We start from the raw sequence: 17,033 nt of genomic DNA, 5'->3' as shown, positions 1-17,033 counted from the left end.
AATAATGTATCTTTAAAACAGACAAAGGGTTTATGAGTCAGCCTGAAATTCACACACGAAGAATAAACAATATCGCGTTTAAAAAGAATACAGAGATGCCGGCGATAGATAACGGAGCATCTTAAGTGCGCGCTATCACTGAACTAAACTCTCGATCGTTAAGTTTGTCAGCGGCTTTTTAATTGTGTTAGGAAGAGCAAACAGTTCACAGTGTACATTTTAAAGGTCTAAGCAAAACAATCAGACGTGAGGATTATCCAGAACAGGAGCCTTTACTTCTTTGTATACTGAGCTTTCGGGTGAACATCAAAGTAAAAGACAAATTCGCAATTTTCACTTTTTGATTAAGGAACAAGAAAACACCATCCTTCGAGCTTGATTCAAACCAGGGACATAAGAAATGCCCACTGTTTTTGTCTACAGTCTTAAGATCTAGCAATTGAGCTATCAAGAGGTCGGAAAATAAACGCTTTGTCACACATGTAGCCCAATGTAGTGTAGTGTTCCTCTATTTAAATCCGAGTTCGAAGTCAAAATACTCACTCCCATAGTCTCGTTCAGAAGAAGAAATGGACCAGAGTTCTTATAAAACGTTTGAAGGGACATCAGTGCAGGCTGAAATTGACCCTTTTTCTATTGGGATCAGGATCATATAAAACCTTTCTTTTGGATTGAGAAGAGGATCATGGAGACACTCAAAACATCCCTGTCTTTGCTTCTTTCAAGGATGAATGGAGTATTGAGCTGCAAGCATCGGTTCAAATCAAAACTCTCTGCTACTGCAGTTGCTTGTTTGAGAGTTTCTTCAAATCTTTCAACTGAACGTTGATATCAAGGGATATTGACAGTAATATCATAGGGACTTTGGTTTTCTTTTGATCGAAAATTGTATTAAAATACAAGTCTCTTTCACAGTTGTATAATACTTTCCCTTGCATCCTCAGATAAAATTTCTAAATACCACAAAGTTACAACATATGGAATAGCATTTATTTTAAAATGTATTTTAAAATTAGCAATTATTTAGAGCTATATTTAGAGCTTAGTAAAGATAGCATTGCTAATATTGATGGAGTAGAAATGTAAGATGAATTGATAGCTTTTTCTGAACTAAAAAAGTCCTACAACGCCTCCTGTAACAGGTAAGGACTCATAGCAAGACATTGCTATTGCATTGCGCATTTTGCAGATACGACCAGTTTCTGCTTCTGGTGAGTGCATCTTTTCCAAACTGAAATTAACAAGAACATTTTCAAGATGCGCCATGTCCCTAAATCGTTCATCAGGACTACTATTAATATCAGGTGAAAGCAGTACAAAGCATAAATTTGACCTATTAAGAGACTATATCTGTCAGCTACTGCTGTAAGCCATGTTCAGCCAATGCTAGAAATATTACTGCTCTACTACAGTAGCTAAAGAAAGCAAGTCCGACTTAGAAACGGATCACAAGTCGAAAACATAAACCGACAAGGATGGGATTCAAACCCACGCGTGCAAAGCACAATGGATTAGCAGTCCATCGCCTTAACCACTCAGCCACCGCGTGACGAGGGCCAACCCCCTTGGGCATGATTTTGCTCGGCGACCAGGCTCAGCGCACATCGACCTCAGATGCCTCAGAGCGGTGTGTCCAAGCGGCTGTATAAGAATAGGTAATAGGTTTATTCCATGTTATTCCAATAGGTTTATTCCATTGAGGGTGGGTACCCACCTGTATAAGAATAGTGTTCTGCTGGTGCTGTGGTAAAGCTGGTTAAAACGCCTGTTTCATAAAGAGGAAATCCTGGATCCGAATTCCAGCGGTACCTTTTTTCCCGTCTTGTTTTACAGAACATGTAATTTGGGACACTCAAAAAGGTCTTGATTTGGTTTAATGCGTTTATTCATTTCCTTTGCAGAACAACTTGTTTTTTTTAATCATATAGCTTGCGAAAGATGAAATGCGAGCGAATTGTTTTGTTCACCAAAAGTATGTAAATGAAAAAGGTGTAAGCATTTCTGTGGTGCAATTGGTTAGCATGTTCGGCTATTAACCCCAAAGTGGGCTTTTTGATCCCACCCAGGGACGCACTTCTTCCTATAGTAAACATTATCACTCCAAAAATTTAATTTTTCCGCAAAACCTGAACTATTTTGATATTTGCAGTAGTAAACAATTACTACCAGTACCAGAGTCAACATTACCGGGAATTTTCAATAATTACGGACATAAAAACTCTCTTGCTTTTAACAGAGCGTTTCATAATTTCTAACTATGAAAATTATTTAAACTGCGACACTTATCATTCATCTTTTATATAGCATTTTAAGCGAATAGGTAATTAGATTGTTCATAAACCTAATTGCTTTTTCTACATAAACACAGTGTGATTGCTCTCTGAAAATGCTTTTTCTTTATATTTAGGCTCAGATTTCAACTATAGATCGTATTATTATAAACTTTCTTGGAAAAATGTCTTTTATGTAAACCATTTTTGCTATTAATTCATTTAGGGCTAGAATACGTTCATTGTCTTCCAATCGAGTCGAGTTGACATTGGAAGCTTGCCACGCCCGGACTGTTACACCAACGCATTAGCATGTTAAAGCGATTTCATTGAGGAGCCTAGCTTTCTTAACTAGTAAGTACTGTACTTCCTACTTTGAAAATACCTGTGAAACCGGTTTAATTTGTCACAGCCAGCACTCCCGCAGAGAGGGGGGTTGTACTCGTTAATGTCTTAGCACAAAGCAGAAACTTCTTGTATTTTCCGATGACATACAAGTGGAAAGATTACAGATTTGAATCGTCTTTTTTTTGAACCAGGGAAAATCTGATCATGTTTCTCTATAACAATAATAAAAAACTTTCTTTTACATTATTTTACATATCCCGCTTACACATCGCACGACTTTAATGAATCTATTCTTTATTAATACTAAATAAATAATACTAAAAATACTACAGCAAAGAGGTCACTTGATTTTTGGAATAATTCCAAATAGCACAATGATCCACTGGCATCCCTGAAGTCTGTTTAGTCCATAATCTTCCAAATACAATCACTAAGCAATTATAAGAATTATACCATCCTATTTCTTTGTGATGTCCTGTAAAAACTAAACCTATTTTTATAAGGCTTTTACTCAAAAGATTTCCAAACACACAAAGCATTTGTGAAGTACTATAGTATTTCTAAAGGTTACTGGTACAACATCAATCATTAAAGCTTAACCATAAAGTTTAGATTGCTGACTATGGACTAACTACATTAACTAACTGCAATGCAACAGTATACATTTTACAAGTAAGAATATCTGGTTGAATTCTTGCATTTGTAGCCAATTTAATGCGAGAGATTTTAAGTTTTAACAGAAGAAAACTACGAATATGAAAACAGCCATAACAACAAAATTTACTGTGCAAATATCAAAAGGCTACTTCAGTAATGAAATAATAATCACAGTAGAAACCAGACACTGTTTACACCATATTGTTAAGAAAGACTCAAGACAGAAATGTTCATGTACAGCTGGAAAAAACAACTTCTAAAACAACAGTGAAGGCTGCAACATTACGCCCATGCTTTTCCACACTTGTAAGGATAACCTTAAAACTTAGGCTGTTGAATCCAATCAATTAAAGCTGGAGTTCTGCAGGTTGTACAGGCTTAAAAGGTAGATTGGTAGTTTATCTGTAATATAGTCCAGTACTTTAGGTGTTTCTAGGTTTAATTTTCCTGCTTATTAATGCTTACTTTCCTACATTTCCGATGCAGTTCACTATCATTATACACAAAAGCCAAACCATAAACTTTGAAGCTAGCAGACTTCAAGAAAACACCTGTTGGTGTTAAATGGTGAGGTTTTATTATAATCTAGGGTATGAAAACAAACTAGCTACATTTTTAACACACTTTATAATACACCACTTTTTTGTTGTATCCCAAGTGATTTGAAGCATTTCTGTTTTAATTGAACTTCTAGATTTCTCCAATGTTTAGGAGGATATCGCCATAATAAGGGCATGCTTGTCATATGCTAAAAGAATAGCTTATAACAGGAAATGCAAAGTCTGTTTTTTTTAAAAAGCTCCTTTAAAGCCTGTGCCCCAGAAGGTCCATTTATGTTGAGCTGTGAAAGTGCTTTACAGTAAAAACCTTGTGTAAATGGTTAAAAGCAATGATCCAGGGACCAAAGGTGATTCAGGAGCCTAGAACCAATATTTGTGTGCTCGGTGCAGTCACATGTTGAAATTTGTTCCCCGTTTTTGAAAAAGTCCCACTGTATGCTGTTCCTTTTATTTACAATAAGAATCTAGGAACCTCTAGGAGACATCAACTGCAAAGTGACATGACTGAGAGCCTCTTGAGTCCTGCAGATACAGGGTACCTCATAATTTTAATTAAATCAAATGTGTACTGTACGTGTAAAACTGAAACTGACCTAACAACCATCACCTTTTCTGCAGAGCGTGTTTAATTGTACTGTTTCAGCACATCAGTTTTTTTTCCCCCACAAACTTTCCAGAGGAGCTATAAATATTTTAAATAAATACACACAGTATTGCTCATAAGGTCTGCTATTTGAGGTCCAGTTATTTAGATGCATACATCTTATTTTATCTCAGCTTTTCAGCTGAGATACACAGATCATACATAAACAATGCAGTAAAAAAATCAAGTATTTAATCATTAGGTATAACAGTTTCCCTTTAGGCCTCTGAAAACACCACCTTCTACCTTGTGAATACCAGTACCTCCTAATTGTCTAAAGGCTTTATTTCTTAAGAGCATGACATTAAAAACTGCTAAACTTTACAGCTGCATGTTTGCTCGCAGCATTCCAATACCTCTCAAGCAGTGAAAACAAATAACCTGCTGCAAAGCTGCTTATTATGGAGAAAAAAATCTCAGTTACATTCCCAGATCATAATCATTAGCTTTCCCAGCTGCAAATAACTACAGGTGCAAAGAGACAATGTTCAGACACTCAAAACAACCTGCTTTTTTGGTAGTTATATGATGATTTATATTACTAAGTAATATTCTTTAGTATAAAAGTTTTTTATAATTGTTATAGAGAAACATGATCAGATTTTCCCTGGTTCAGAAAAAAGACGATTCAAATCTGTAATCTTTCCACTTGTATGTCATCGGCAAATACAAGAAGTTTCTGCTTTGTGCTAAGACATTAACAAGTACAACCCCCCTCTCTGCGGGAGTGCTGGCTGTGACAAATTAAACTGGTTTCACAGGTATTTTCAAAGTAGGAAGTACAGTACTTACTAGTTAAGAAAGCTAGGCTCCTCAATGAAATCGCTTTAACATGCTAATGCGTTGGTGTAACAGTCCGGGCGTGGCAAGCTTCCAATGTCAACTCGACTCGATTGGAAGACAATGAACGTATTCTAGCCCTAAATGAATTAATAGCAAACATGGTTTACATAAAAGACATTTTTCCAAGAAAGTTTATAATAATTCGATCAATAGTTGAAATCTGAGCCTAAATATAAAGAAAAAGCATTTTCAGAGAGCAATCACTGTGTTTATGTAGAAAAAGCGATTAGGTTTATGAGCAATCTAATTACCTATTTGCTTAAAACGCTATATAAAATAAAGTTTATTTGAATGATATGAATGATAAGTGTCGCAGTTTAAATAATTTTCGTAGTTAGAAATTATGAAACGCTCTGTTAAAAGCAAGAGAGTTTTTTTGTCCGTTGCAGTAAAAGAAGATGCCTGAAAAAGTAGGGCTTGGACAGATTCCAAGTGCATTTTTGCAATATACGTTGCATTGTCCAATGTGCTGCTGTAATACAGTTTAAAATACAGTAAGTCTAAACTGTATCAGCTTTATTTATGGGTTGCAATTTAGAAAAAGTCAAAAACCGCAATTTAGAGCTTTCTGGCAAGAGGAGACACCCAAATTAATAATGTAACATGCCACTGTTTGTGCATGAACAAAGTGATACTGCAATTTTCCTTAGATACGCGATTAAAAAAAATAAATTTTTTGAATCCCCGGCAGAACACACTCCATAAGAATCAACGCTTTTATATATCGCCTTTAAACACATATATTTAAACACGTGTTTACGATTTAAATCAAAACGCAATTCAAATCAATATATATGTTTATTTTGTAACGCATAGGTGACTATTCATTGTTATTAAAAATACTTAAATTCAATCATGTTGTGATATTTAGAAATATAAATTTGTTTGGTGCGAGTGAGGTTTTATTTCATCTCTGACCAAGGGAAACGTTTAATTTTTTCAAAGAAATGTTTGTTAAAGCAATAAGTCAGAGTTATAGTGGGATTCAATCACAGACCATGTGACATGGGAATCAGCAACCTAACCCACAGCGCCAACAGCAAGGTCACATGCGGAGTGCTGAAAAAGCACTACAGAAACATTATTGACAGACAATGTACAGCATGTACTATTCTTGTGTTGCGGTACATGAATATAATTATATCGTTATTAATTTCTTTAGATACGCGATTCCATATTATATTCCCTTTTAATCAAATTCTAAAAGTATGCTTGTTGACTCCGGTATCTCTTTAGTTAAAGACTTCGATGCTTAAAATGTTTATGGAGAAATGGAATACTGGTGTGTATTTTTTCTTTAAAGTACCAAGACCAGCCATATACTGTATGTTTATGTTCCAAAATGAATATTGTTTATGGCCTTCACACGCGTTACAGTATGCTCCTATTATTTTTATGCTCAGCTACTAAGATTTCCTTCAGTGGTAAAATTCCATATGAATATTCAATACTACAACGGGCACAGTAAAGACGTTTACTGTAAATCTTTCTACGACAGACCAATGGACCAAGAGTGCCCCTGTCGGTCAACCAATCACATACCGCAGTACCGCGCGTCATCGAGCGTCACAATGTACGACGTCGTAGCCAATTACCTCCGGTACGTGTGTGTACCGCACACTTTGTACCGCTGCATCTGTATGTGTGTATTAATGATGATAGCACTACTGAATACTAGTATTCATGTGAGAATTAGTGATGATAGAGCTACTTTTAATTTTGGTTTTAATTCTAGTATTCATGTTAATATTAGTGATAATCATAGTGTTAGTGTCAGAATATTAAGACTCATTGTCATGTTATTTCTTTTGATAGTATTATTGTTATTATTGGTATTATTAGTGTACTGCTAAGTTTGTGTTATTGTTAGTAATAATGATACTGTAAGCCTTAATTGCAGTGTTACTGTTGTAATATTGGCCGTATTTGTGTGTTAGTTATAGTGTAACTGTAGGTAAGAGTGTAGGTAAAGCCCCGGCTGCCCTGTGGTGGCTCAGGGAGGACCTGTGGGTCGAACTGGAGGGGCTGCTCTAGGTTGAGGAGAGCCGGGTGTGGCCCAGGGCTCAGAATGCGATGTCTTCCATCCAGCTTGACTGCTTGGAGTTGTACGATGAGGTCCTGGCCAAGTTTGGATTGGAGGCAGCATATGTGGGATTAGTGAGTCACTGAAACCCCTCCCCTTGTCCAGCTTACACTGTGGTATCGGGGCGGTACAGGGGCTGGGGCGACTCTCCTGACCCCCTCAGCTTTCCAAGATACCTGCGCCACCCCACTCAACCTGGAAATCTCCCAGATCCAAGGGGAGAGAGACAGGAGCTGGGCTGGGACACCAGCCTGCTGTTATTTCAAGTGGGTGGCTGAAAAACACACCACTTACAGATCACCACTAGGGGGCATCATAGAGTGGGTGGTGAGACTCTTGGTCATCGATGGCAACAGTGGGGTTACTCCCCCTCTCTCTAATGGCTCTATTAACAGTGGGGTGACCCCCCTCCCCCTCTCTTTTGGCTTTAGAGATACCACAGTTCCACCCCTAGGTTGCATCTCCTGTCTGGCGCTGTGGAGGTATGATGATGATGATTCACTGTCTTTGTTCTTTCTCTTTGGTACAAGAGTTGGTACTGAGTTAGTGAAGTTTAACAGAGGATATGATAAGAAATTTTACCAAATCCCAAAATTAAAACAGTGAAGACAACAGGCAACACAACGAGAGCTCTGATAATGGAGGTTTGGTTTGACGGCAGCAGACATGGTCAGGACATCTTGCCTGATTCTCTCTCCCCATTTTCTTAGGATTTTCCCTTCCAGGGCACAGGAATCATGAAGCAGGATGACTAGGAGGAGGCGAAGGAGACACTGAAGTCTTACTTCGAAAACACGAAGGTCAGGTGTCACTTCTCTGAGGTGGACAAGTGCTTCTGCTAGTCTGCAGCAGAGCTCGACCTCATCCTGCAGAACAACCTGGGAGTCCCTGTAGCTGAGGTCTGTGAATAGCAGGTTAATTTTTTCTCTTTGTAGTAGTCTTAGGACAGTCTGACTTGTTGTGGGACTCAGCAGGAACAGAAAGGTCTTCTGTGTGTCTTCAGTCTCCACAGCCAAGGAGACGCACGATCCAGATGGGTGAGGCTGTTAAAGAAAGCAAGATGTTCATCCCTCCCTCTCCTGGACCTCGGCGCCCCTGGGCCCTCCCTCCTCAATCATCTGAGCTCAGAGAAACCCCTGGTGACTGTGCCATGCCGCCCCCATCAACCCCTGGAGGAGCCCCCTCCTTTGAGTAACTTCAGAGTTCCTGAGACTCAGAGACAGGTGAGAAGTGAACAGAACCTCTGTCCTTGTGTGGCGTCACCTGTACAGGCTTTTATTGGACACACTATATAAACTCATCTGGACAGACTCTTACTAGATACACTGTATAGTCTCATCTGGACAGACTCTTATTGGACACACTGTATAGAAGGAGATGGAACAGATGAAGCAGGAGGTGGAGAAGAGGAGATGGGAAGTGGAGAAAAAGAAGAGACAAATGAAAGCTCAGAAGAAGAGAGTGAAGGAGGAGAAGAGCAGCCTCTAGGTATGTCCAGACTGTAGGTTTAGCAGGAGCAGCAGTAGAAACAGTTGTGATATTATTCAGAGCACTAGCAGTGTCATCAGTACTATAAACATAAGGGGGGAATTTACTGTTGTAAGCAGCAGCAGGAGTGATATCATTAGTAGAGGAAGCAGAATTAATTATTATTATTATTATTTTAAATTGCAGAAACTGCTCAAGGTATTGTTTGGAGCCTGACTTCTCACCAGACTAGAATGAAGAGAAGAAGGGATCTGAAAAAAATACTGAAATAAAGTTGAGAATCAAGAGGAAAGGAGTCACTACACTAGGAAGAGAGAATCGATAAACCAGAGTGTAGATAAGAAATAAAGGAAGAAGGGAGATCAATGACTTGTGTTGTGGATTATTCTATATTAAATCTCTGTCAGGGTGACAAGGCAGTGCAGTGGTTAGCATTGCTGGTTCAGTTCCTGGTGTTCTATCTCCTCCCTGGGTATGTGCATGCACCATTGTTTGCTTGAGTTTAGTTAATTAGCTTCTGGGAAAACCAGCCCTGGTGTGAATGTGTGTCTGTAGTGTCCCATTCAGGGCGTATCCTGTCTTGTGCCCATTTAATGCTGGGATAGGCTCTGCCTACCCCGCTACTCTGAATTGAAGCAGTTAAAAAAATGGAGATAGTATTTAATGCAGAGTCCCTGTTAATACTACAGTTGTACAGTTGTTCTACAAGAATATAAATACTCTACAACAAATACATGAGCTCTATCAATAATACAGATAAGATAATATATCAATAATATCAATCTTCTGTAAGATCAAAATAGATTAGATGAGAAATTGAAATTGAGATTTTTTCCTGAGTGTACATGGTTTACTTGTTTATAGTGTGTAAACATTTCTATGAAGAAAGAAGCTGGTCCCACCCTGAGCATGACAATAATGATTCAAAATCCAAACCAAAAAGTCTATTAAGTACCCAACTCGTAAAAACACAGAATACCCTCATATCAAGCTTCACTAACATTTTTTATTATTTTTTTTATAACTACAAAGCAGATGGAGCCACCCCTTACCCTAAAATTCCACATACCTATTTATATTTATTTCTAACAGCACCGGAGAAGCTGATGTCAAAAACAGTTATTTTACAAACCAGAAACAATGCCGGAAGGCAAAAGAGATAGGGGTCTTTCTCTTGTTCTCACAAGCCATGGGACATAACAGACATACAGAAGGTGCTGCAGCACCATTTTCATAAAATGCAATTATGTTGGATGAAATTGTCGAGCTGCTTCGACCTCTGGGAAAGGAAAGGCAGCTTCAGACATGCCCACAGCCACGCCGGCTCGAAGTGGGGGAAGATTTTTCCCCAAATCACCTCCAAGACCGGTGCCCTGAACTGCTTTGCCACAATCAGCCTGTGGAACACGCTGGTGGTGCACCCCAGGAGGCTCACCCCATGGTCCCCCCACTTCACTGTCATCTCCCTGAGCCATGCACCGGTCACAGCTTCTCCAGCCAGCTGTCCAGGAGGCTGAGCTTGAGCTGCTCAAAGTCCTGGCGGATCTAACTGCCAGACAGCTCATCGTCAACCTCCCGCACAGTGTCGACAATAGCTTGAGCAGGTAGAAAGCCGTCCTTTATTTCGTAAAGAAGATCCCTGAACTTAGACAATTCAGCCTCATAGAAACATCTACGCCATCGAGACCTGAGCCGGGTGGTTGAGGAACAGAGGCTGCTCAAGCAGCGGGGCTCTCATCTTTGGCATGTAGGAGACATGAACTCCCCCCATGCCAGCAAGACTTCCCTGTAAAAGTGGGGCAGGTGTTCCACCAGCTCCAGAGTCAGCCTCATCAAGAGAGACTCCCACCCTACACCCCTGCAGGTCTTGAGGTGACGTCCCATAGAGATGCTATGATTATCCGTGTTAAGGGTGCTCTTCATCTTCAGGCTGATATCAGACAGCCCCAGCCCACCCATGGAGACTTCTCCAATAAGGGTGTTGTAGGCGACCTGTGGAGGGTCCCCTCTCCAAACTGAGCCCACCACCAGCTGTTGAATCTCTCTCTCAATCCTCTAGGGAAGAGGCATCACAGATAGAAGGTACCACAAGAGGGACAAGCACAGCATTTTAACCAATAAGACCCTTCCCTTCGAGGTCAGGGACTTGCATCTCCACCTGCCAAGTCTGACCCTCATCTTAACAAGCTTTTCCTTCCACAGCAGGAGCCCAGTGGCCTACTCATCAATACCAATATAGACTGCGAGGACTTTAAGGTGACCTGTCTCCACCTTGAAGGGGTATCCAAGGAGCGGGGCAGTGTCTGCCCTCCCCACTGGCATGATCTCAGACTTCTCCAGGTTTACCCTGGTGCCCGAGGCAGTGCAGTAGGCCTGCAGCACCTATGGTGTCGTTGGCATATTAATAGATCAGTGAGGTGGCAGCGCCCCCAGGCAAGGCAACCCGTGCACCCGCTCCTTCCTGAGAATCGCCAGGCCCAAGGGCTCAGCCACTGAGGAGTAGAGCAGGGCAGACAGAGGGCAACCCTGCCACATTTACCTGGTCACGGGAAAGAATATCGTGAGGGAACCATTCACCCTGACACACCTCATGATCCCCCTGTAAATGAGCCTCATGTCCTCTCCCTTTCCCGTCATGTCCTCCACAGGAAGACAGATGAAGGGAAATCCGTGTGCTGATTGACAATAAAAAAGTCGCTTCAAATTATCCACCAATCTGTTTTATGTGTCTGAGCACATCTTTCCTTCCTCCTTTGCAGTGAGCACATTTCTTTTTGTGTCTTCTCCTGTCTTTTCCTTGCTGTATTACTGTCCCCTTCCCTCATGTGGAGATGGATCTACAGCCAAAACCCTGCTTGTTTCACCCTGTTTGTGCAGCGTCAGTCTGTGTGAGGAGAGGGACTCACGCTGCTCCGGTGGTGCAATAGGTCAGCATACTTATACAGCAGAGTCATGTTGAGATTGTGAGTTCCAGCATCTCCTGGAGCATCATTGATTCTGATATACATAAATAAATTGGTACCAGATGATAATTTATAGCAACTTCCTGATTATTTGTCCCACAATACACACTTTTTTGGGAAAAAAAAATTGAATTGATGTATCATGTGAACCCTTGCTCTTAAGATGGAAAGAGATTGCATTTGGTATTGCATGTAATTAGATGCTAATTATTTTATTTACTTTGCCCTCTTGTTAAGATCTGTTACATCAGGAAAATAAAGTATATGCTCAGTAGAGGGGTTGTCATATTTTGTCTGTTAATCAAACATAATCAACAATTATGGACAACCATTTTTTGCTAAGGTTGTGAATTATAATGCCTTAAAAGTCACATTTAAACTTTCTGTAAAATTAAAAAAAAAAACAGAAATACAAGCGGGCACTGATTTGTGTCCAGAATACTCCAACTTAACAACTTAATCCTGCTCCAGAAATTGTCTCTTCTCCACTTTTGAGCCACTGCCCACCAAAAGGTCTCTGCGTGTCTCTGTTAGGGAGATGTCAAGATGCTGAGCCTGTGCTGTGCTTCAGTGGCGGGTGTAGAGGACACGCTGTTGTACATGGAATGCAAATTGAGCTCCTTGGACATGAAAACTGACAGATGGTTAAAACTTCTCTCAATAAACAGGAGATCCTGTGTCTGGAATCCTGAGGTGCGTTTCTTCCTGTCTTGTCATACAGAATGTATCATTAAGGACAATCACATATGGCTTGATTTTGTTAATGGAAGTATTTATTTCCTTTCTTGGGACAACGTGTTTTTCGAGAAATGCATACAATTTGCGAAATATGAAATACAAATTTTGCTTATGATGCAGAATAAATACTGCCAGCTGGGAAGAATATGACAGCATTTTTTTCTTTAACCAAAAACCTGCAAAGGGAGACGTTTTCGTTGTGGTAGGGCAAAACAATAAATCTGTTCCGTTTCACAAAATTCACTTACAGATGCAGCCATTCAAAATGGGTGAGGTATTTCGCGGCATACCCCGGTGGGCGTGTCACAGTATCACGCGGTATCACACGTGTCACGTGTGTCACGTGACTAACTATCCGGCGTCGCCTTGTAAAACCGCCAGGGGGAGCTTAACCTCTCATGTACAGCATTTGAGCCTTTAATTTTGAACTGTGTATTACAGCATGTTAATCATCAGTCATTAAAATGTTGGTATATATTGTAGTGTTTCATAGCCGTTCAGGGACGCCAAATAAATAATCATAGTGGCTCTCTGAAGGCACCAGTTCTGTAGGGTTTGGGCATTTACTGAGACAATTTTCAATTGTAGCAGTAAATCACAAAGTTGATTCTTTTGATGGCTTTAGAATCCAACCATGCGACATAACTCAAACAACGCACACACACAGGTACTAATACACGAGGATACATTTATTAATACATAGAATATGCATATAAACCTAACAGATCTTATCGAGAGGGTTATCAGAATACAAAAGGTATATATTCAATCAGTTACGAAGTGTTACACATATCAAGAGGACATACGTTCAGTATATCATTCATTAAGACCGTTTCGTAAATGAACTTGGTTATAACTTCTACATTAGATACTCAAAACAAGTACATAACTCTTAGGAATTAAATTGATATCAACTGGTTGGGATAACAATTGAATTCTCGAGCTGTAATGCATTGAAGTTGAATACTCATCCAATTTCTGGGGATTCAGATCTCCAGCGGGCACAAAGAAACAGTTGCAGGCTGTTGCTGTCCAATCCGCGCTCTCTGGCTCCGTGCCAGGCTGTGCTGTGCGGCTTGCGACGGTGCGCTGCTGATGCTCACTGACCGGCTAGTTAGTGTTGGTTTTAACTAGCAAAGTTTGTGCACAGGAGAAAAGATGACTGTGGGTCCCAGCAAGTCAGGAAGAGGACCGGTTCGTTCCTGATGAAGAGCTAGTTCTGAATAGTGATTCAGTTGTCCACAGTTCTGACCTGTTCACGAGGCCTGTTGCTGGTGCTAACCTCAGGTGGATCCTCTGGTTATTCTCTGGCAACCTCCGCTCTAGACTCTTAGAACAAAGCAAAGTTCTGGCACTCGGACACACTGGCCGTTCCGTGGTTGTCCGGGCTGAGTCTCAGGATGGTCAGGAGGCGCGCTGCGAGAATGTCCTGCCCTTAGGAGCCTTCTGCTCCTGGGCCGTCCTGCCCTGGAATTCTCCTTTGAATTCCCTTTAGAACAGTCCACAGAAGTCCACTCCTGAATCTTACTGAATCTCCCGAATCTGAATCTCGTCGAATCTGAATCTCCAGGCCTGTGTTGCCTGTTTTTACCTGGAGGAACTTCAGCTTGTTGATTGGCTGAAAGTTCCATGGGCATCAGAGTCCCACGTGGGTTACTCAGCCCTACCAGTCCCTGATTGGTTGATCAAGGTGAGATATGAGTCACTTAGTCCTGACACTTAGTAATGCAGTCCAGATGTCCATCCGGCACTCCCTAGACTGATAGGCGCCAGTGGATGACCATTGATCATGATAGCCAGACTTAGCTAAGTGCATCCCCCTTTGGGAGCTGTCCTAGGAAACCTTAAATTATCTTGCATGAATAGTTTCTCTGTGGCTGCACCACAGAGATGAACAGAGAAATGGGGCCTCATTTGGGAAGCTCAGAAACACTTAATTCTGCCTTATTATTAAGCCTCGCCGCTACATATCCCCCCTTTTTGAAGGTCACGAGGTCCTGAGGCGTTGTTGCCTTCAAAACAAAACAGAGTTAAGTGATGTCCCTTGCCATTAGAACATTAATCTTAAATGTCTACATTACTCCTCGAGAATTCATACCGGAACCAGCATTGGATACAAACAGGATGAATAACATCTGGAGTATGTATAAACACGGTAGGAGACATTATCTAAGTCTAGGAATTACACATCAGGAAGTTCACTGTCAATATCTGATACCTCTGTGGTAGATATTTGGGGAGAAGTCACTTCCTTTCTTTTGGCATGCTACCTTTGACTCATTCATGCTACCCGGAGTACATCTTGATGTAAGAGTACATCATTCAGAGTACACTGTCAGTCATGATCCAGCTACCCGGCAGCAGTGTTACAATAACACCAGTTCCTGTTCCCAGCCCCCCGATAAACCAGAACACCTGTGTTGGGTATCTGCTAGGGTGGTTTGGAGGTTTGTTCCATTAAAGCAAACTCAACTACCTGTACCTCTTCAGGGCTTACTGTTTCTTGGATTTCTATCCAATTCAATAGTGTGGCACCTGAAGGCATCCATGACCTCAAGTTTGGTCTTATATTGTCTGGTTCCAGACCGTACAGTGTTAAGTTACCATGCTGTACTATGGCCTCCTCGGGAACTTACAGGAAAACTATTTGGTTAGGTAGCTGCTTTGTGGTAGCTGTATCATGCCTGTCACAAGTCATAGTGACAGTTAAATGTGGTGTGCTGACCAGCCATTTACGTCCCACCCGCTCTTCATGGGGTTCATTAACCTCCCTCTGCCCATTAGTAGCTTTACACCCTTCATTGGTGAATCGTTTAGACACAGCCAATGGATAGCTTTAGTAGCCATACCCATCTCAAGATTTGGAACCGAATTCAATCTTGGATTGCCTTCTGGGTGAGCTATGAGCGATGGGGTTAATGTCACATACTCCTCTACTGAGAAGAGTGGAATCAAGTGGGTTGGGAATTGTGCCGTGGTTAGACTGGCTACAGTGGCACTAAACTCCCTTAACAGGTCTTGTGTCAACATTCTGGCCTGTTGCACACAAGCATAAACCCACTGTATAACACCAACAATCATGTCCACTGGTTGGGGAATAAGGTTTAACCCTGTTGCATAGGAAGTTGCCTGTAGGATTTTCCCTAAGCTTTCCAACTTTTGCTGCTGTTGATACAGTCTGTCACTACCCTCTGGCATCTCTGACACCTGCCTTCTTGGGGCAGTCAGGGTGAGAGTGCCAGTAACAAACAAACCTACCAAAAAGAGCAAATGCACAACAGTGGTGGCAGCAATCAGTCCTCCCAAAAGTCTTTTAGGGTGGCTGATCCCAGTCATCTCCTTCTGAGTGACTGTTGCCTTTCTAAGCTGGCGCAGCGTGTACATGGTGTCTTTCTCAGTATGCCATGTGGCATCTTGGGCACCAACATCCTGGAAATCTGGGGAGATCTGACACAGCTGCTGATGCTGCTCCTCCATTTCCAGGGCATCTGCTTTTTCGATTTGTTCATGCCTGTGCTCTAGGAACCCTGCAGGGGGCGGTGCAGCGGTGGAGCATGCCTGACCCTCGGCTGAGTGGTCATCTGGAGCACCTGAGTGATCTGGGATTGTTATCCCATTCTCACTGTTCAGGTCCACCCTGCACACTTCCTGATTGAGGAATCCCTCTATCGGCATGTTTACAATCGTTCGCTGGGCGTGGGTGTAGGACACCTGCTCGCTTCCCCCTTCCCTCGCTAGGGGTTCAGGGAGCTGCCCCAGCACTGGGATAGCTAGTTCACTGTCTTCGAACTCGCTATCACCCACCAGGCCCATGTCAGTGCAGGCGGGGATTCTGATACCCCTCTTTGCGATATCCTGCACTGGCAGGCAGGTGGCTTGACCATCCAGCTCCAGTCTGGGTGAACCACTGTTGGTCAGACTCAGACTGACAGACTGAGCTGGTGGCTGTAAGAAAACCGGCTCGGCTTTCATTCCCTGTCCCTTCTGGGGGACTGGGTGTGTTGGCAACCCTGCCGTTGAGGCAGGAACAATCAGGTCAGTCTCACTCACTACCTGGTAGTTGTGAGAAATAATGTTACCTGACTGCAGGTTCCCTGGGTCACAGCAGAGGGAATCGGCATCTGGGATCAGGTGTGTCCACAGCGCAGTAGTCTCAGCGTCCAGCTGGACCTCCTGTCTAACCTGTGAATGTTGCACCAGGGGCACCTGGCGGTGGCCCCGTGACAGCTGCTCAAGCAGATCCTCACTAATAGAGGACCTCTCAGGGCTAAGGGTGAGGGCTACATCACCAACCTGCTCTCCTGCCATCTGGATCCCTTCCACCACTGCGGGGTGGTGGTCCTGACCCCTCTTGGGTGCCAGGGTGCACAGGGAAAGCTCCTTTTCATCGCCAGGTGGGGAGATCTGCTCCTCTTTAGGGATGTAAAAGGGGTGTGCTTT

This window comes from Atractosteus spatula, chromosome 10 (assembly GCF_055471065.1).
Source record: "Atractosteus spatula isolate fAtrSpa1 chromosome 10, fAtrSpa1.hap1, whole genome shotgun sequence".
Lineage (NCBI taxonomy): Eukaryota > Metazoa > Chordata > Actinopteri > Semionotiformes > Lepisosteidae > Atractosteus > Atractosteus spatula.
The sequence above is the reverse complement of the archived record's forward strand: the minus strand, read 5'-3'. Positions refer to the sequence as shown.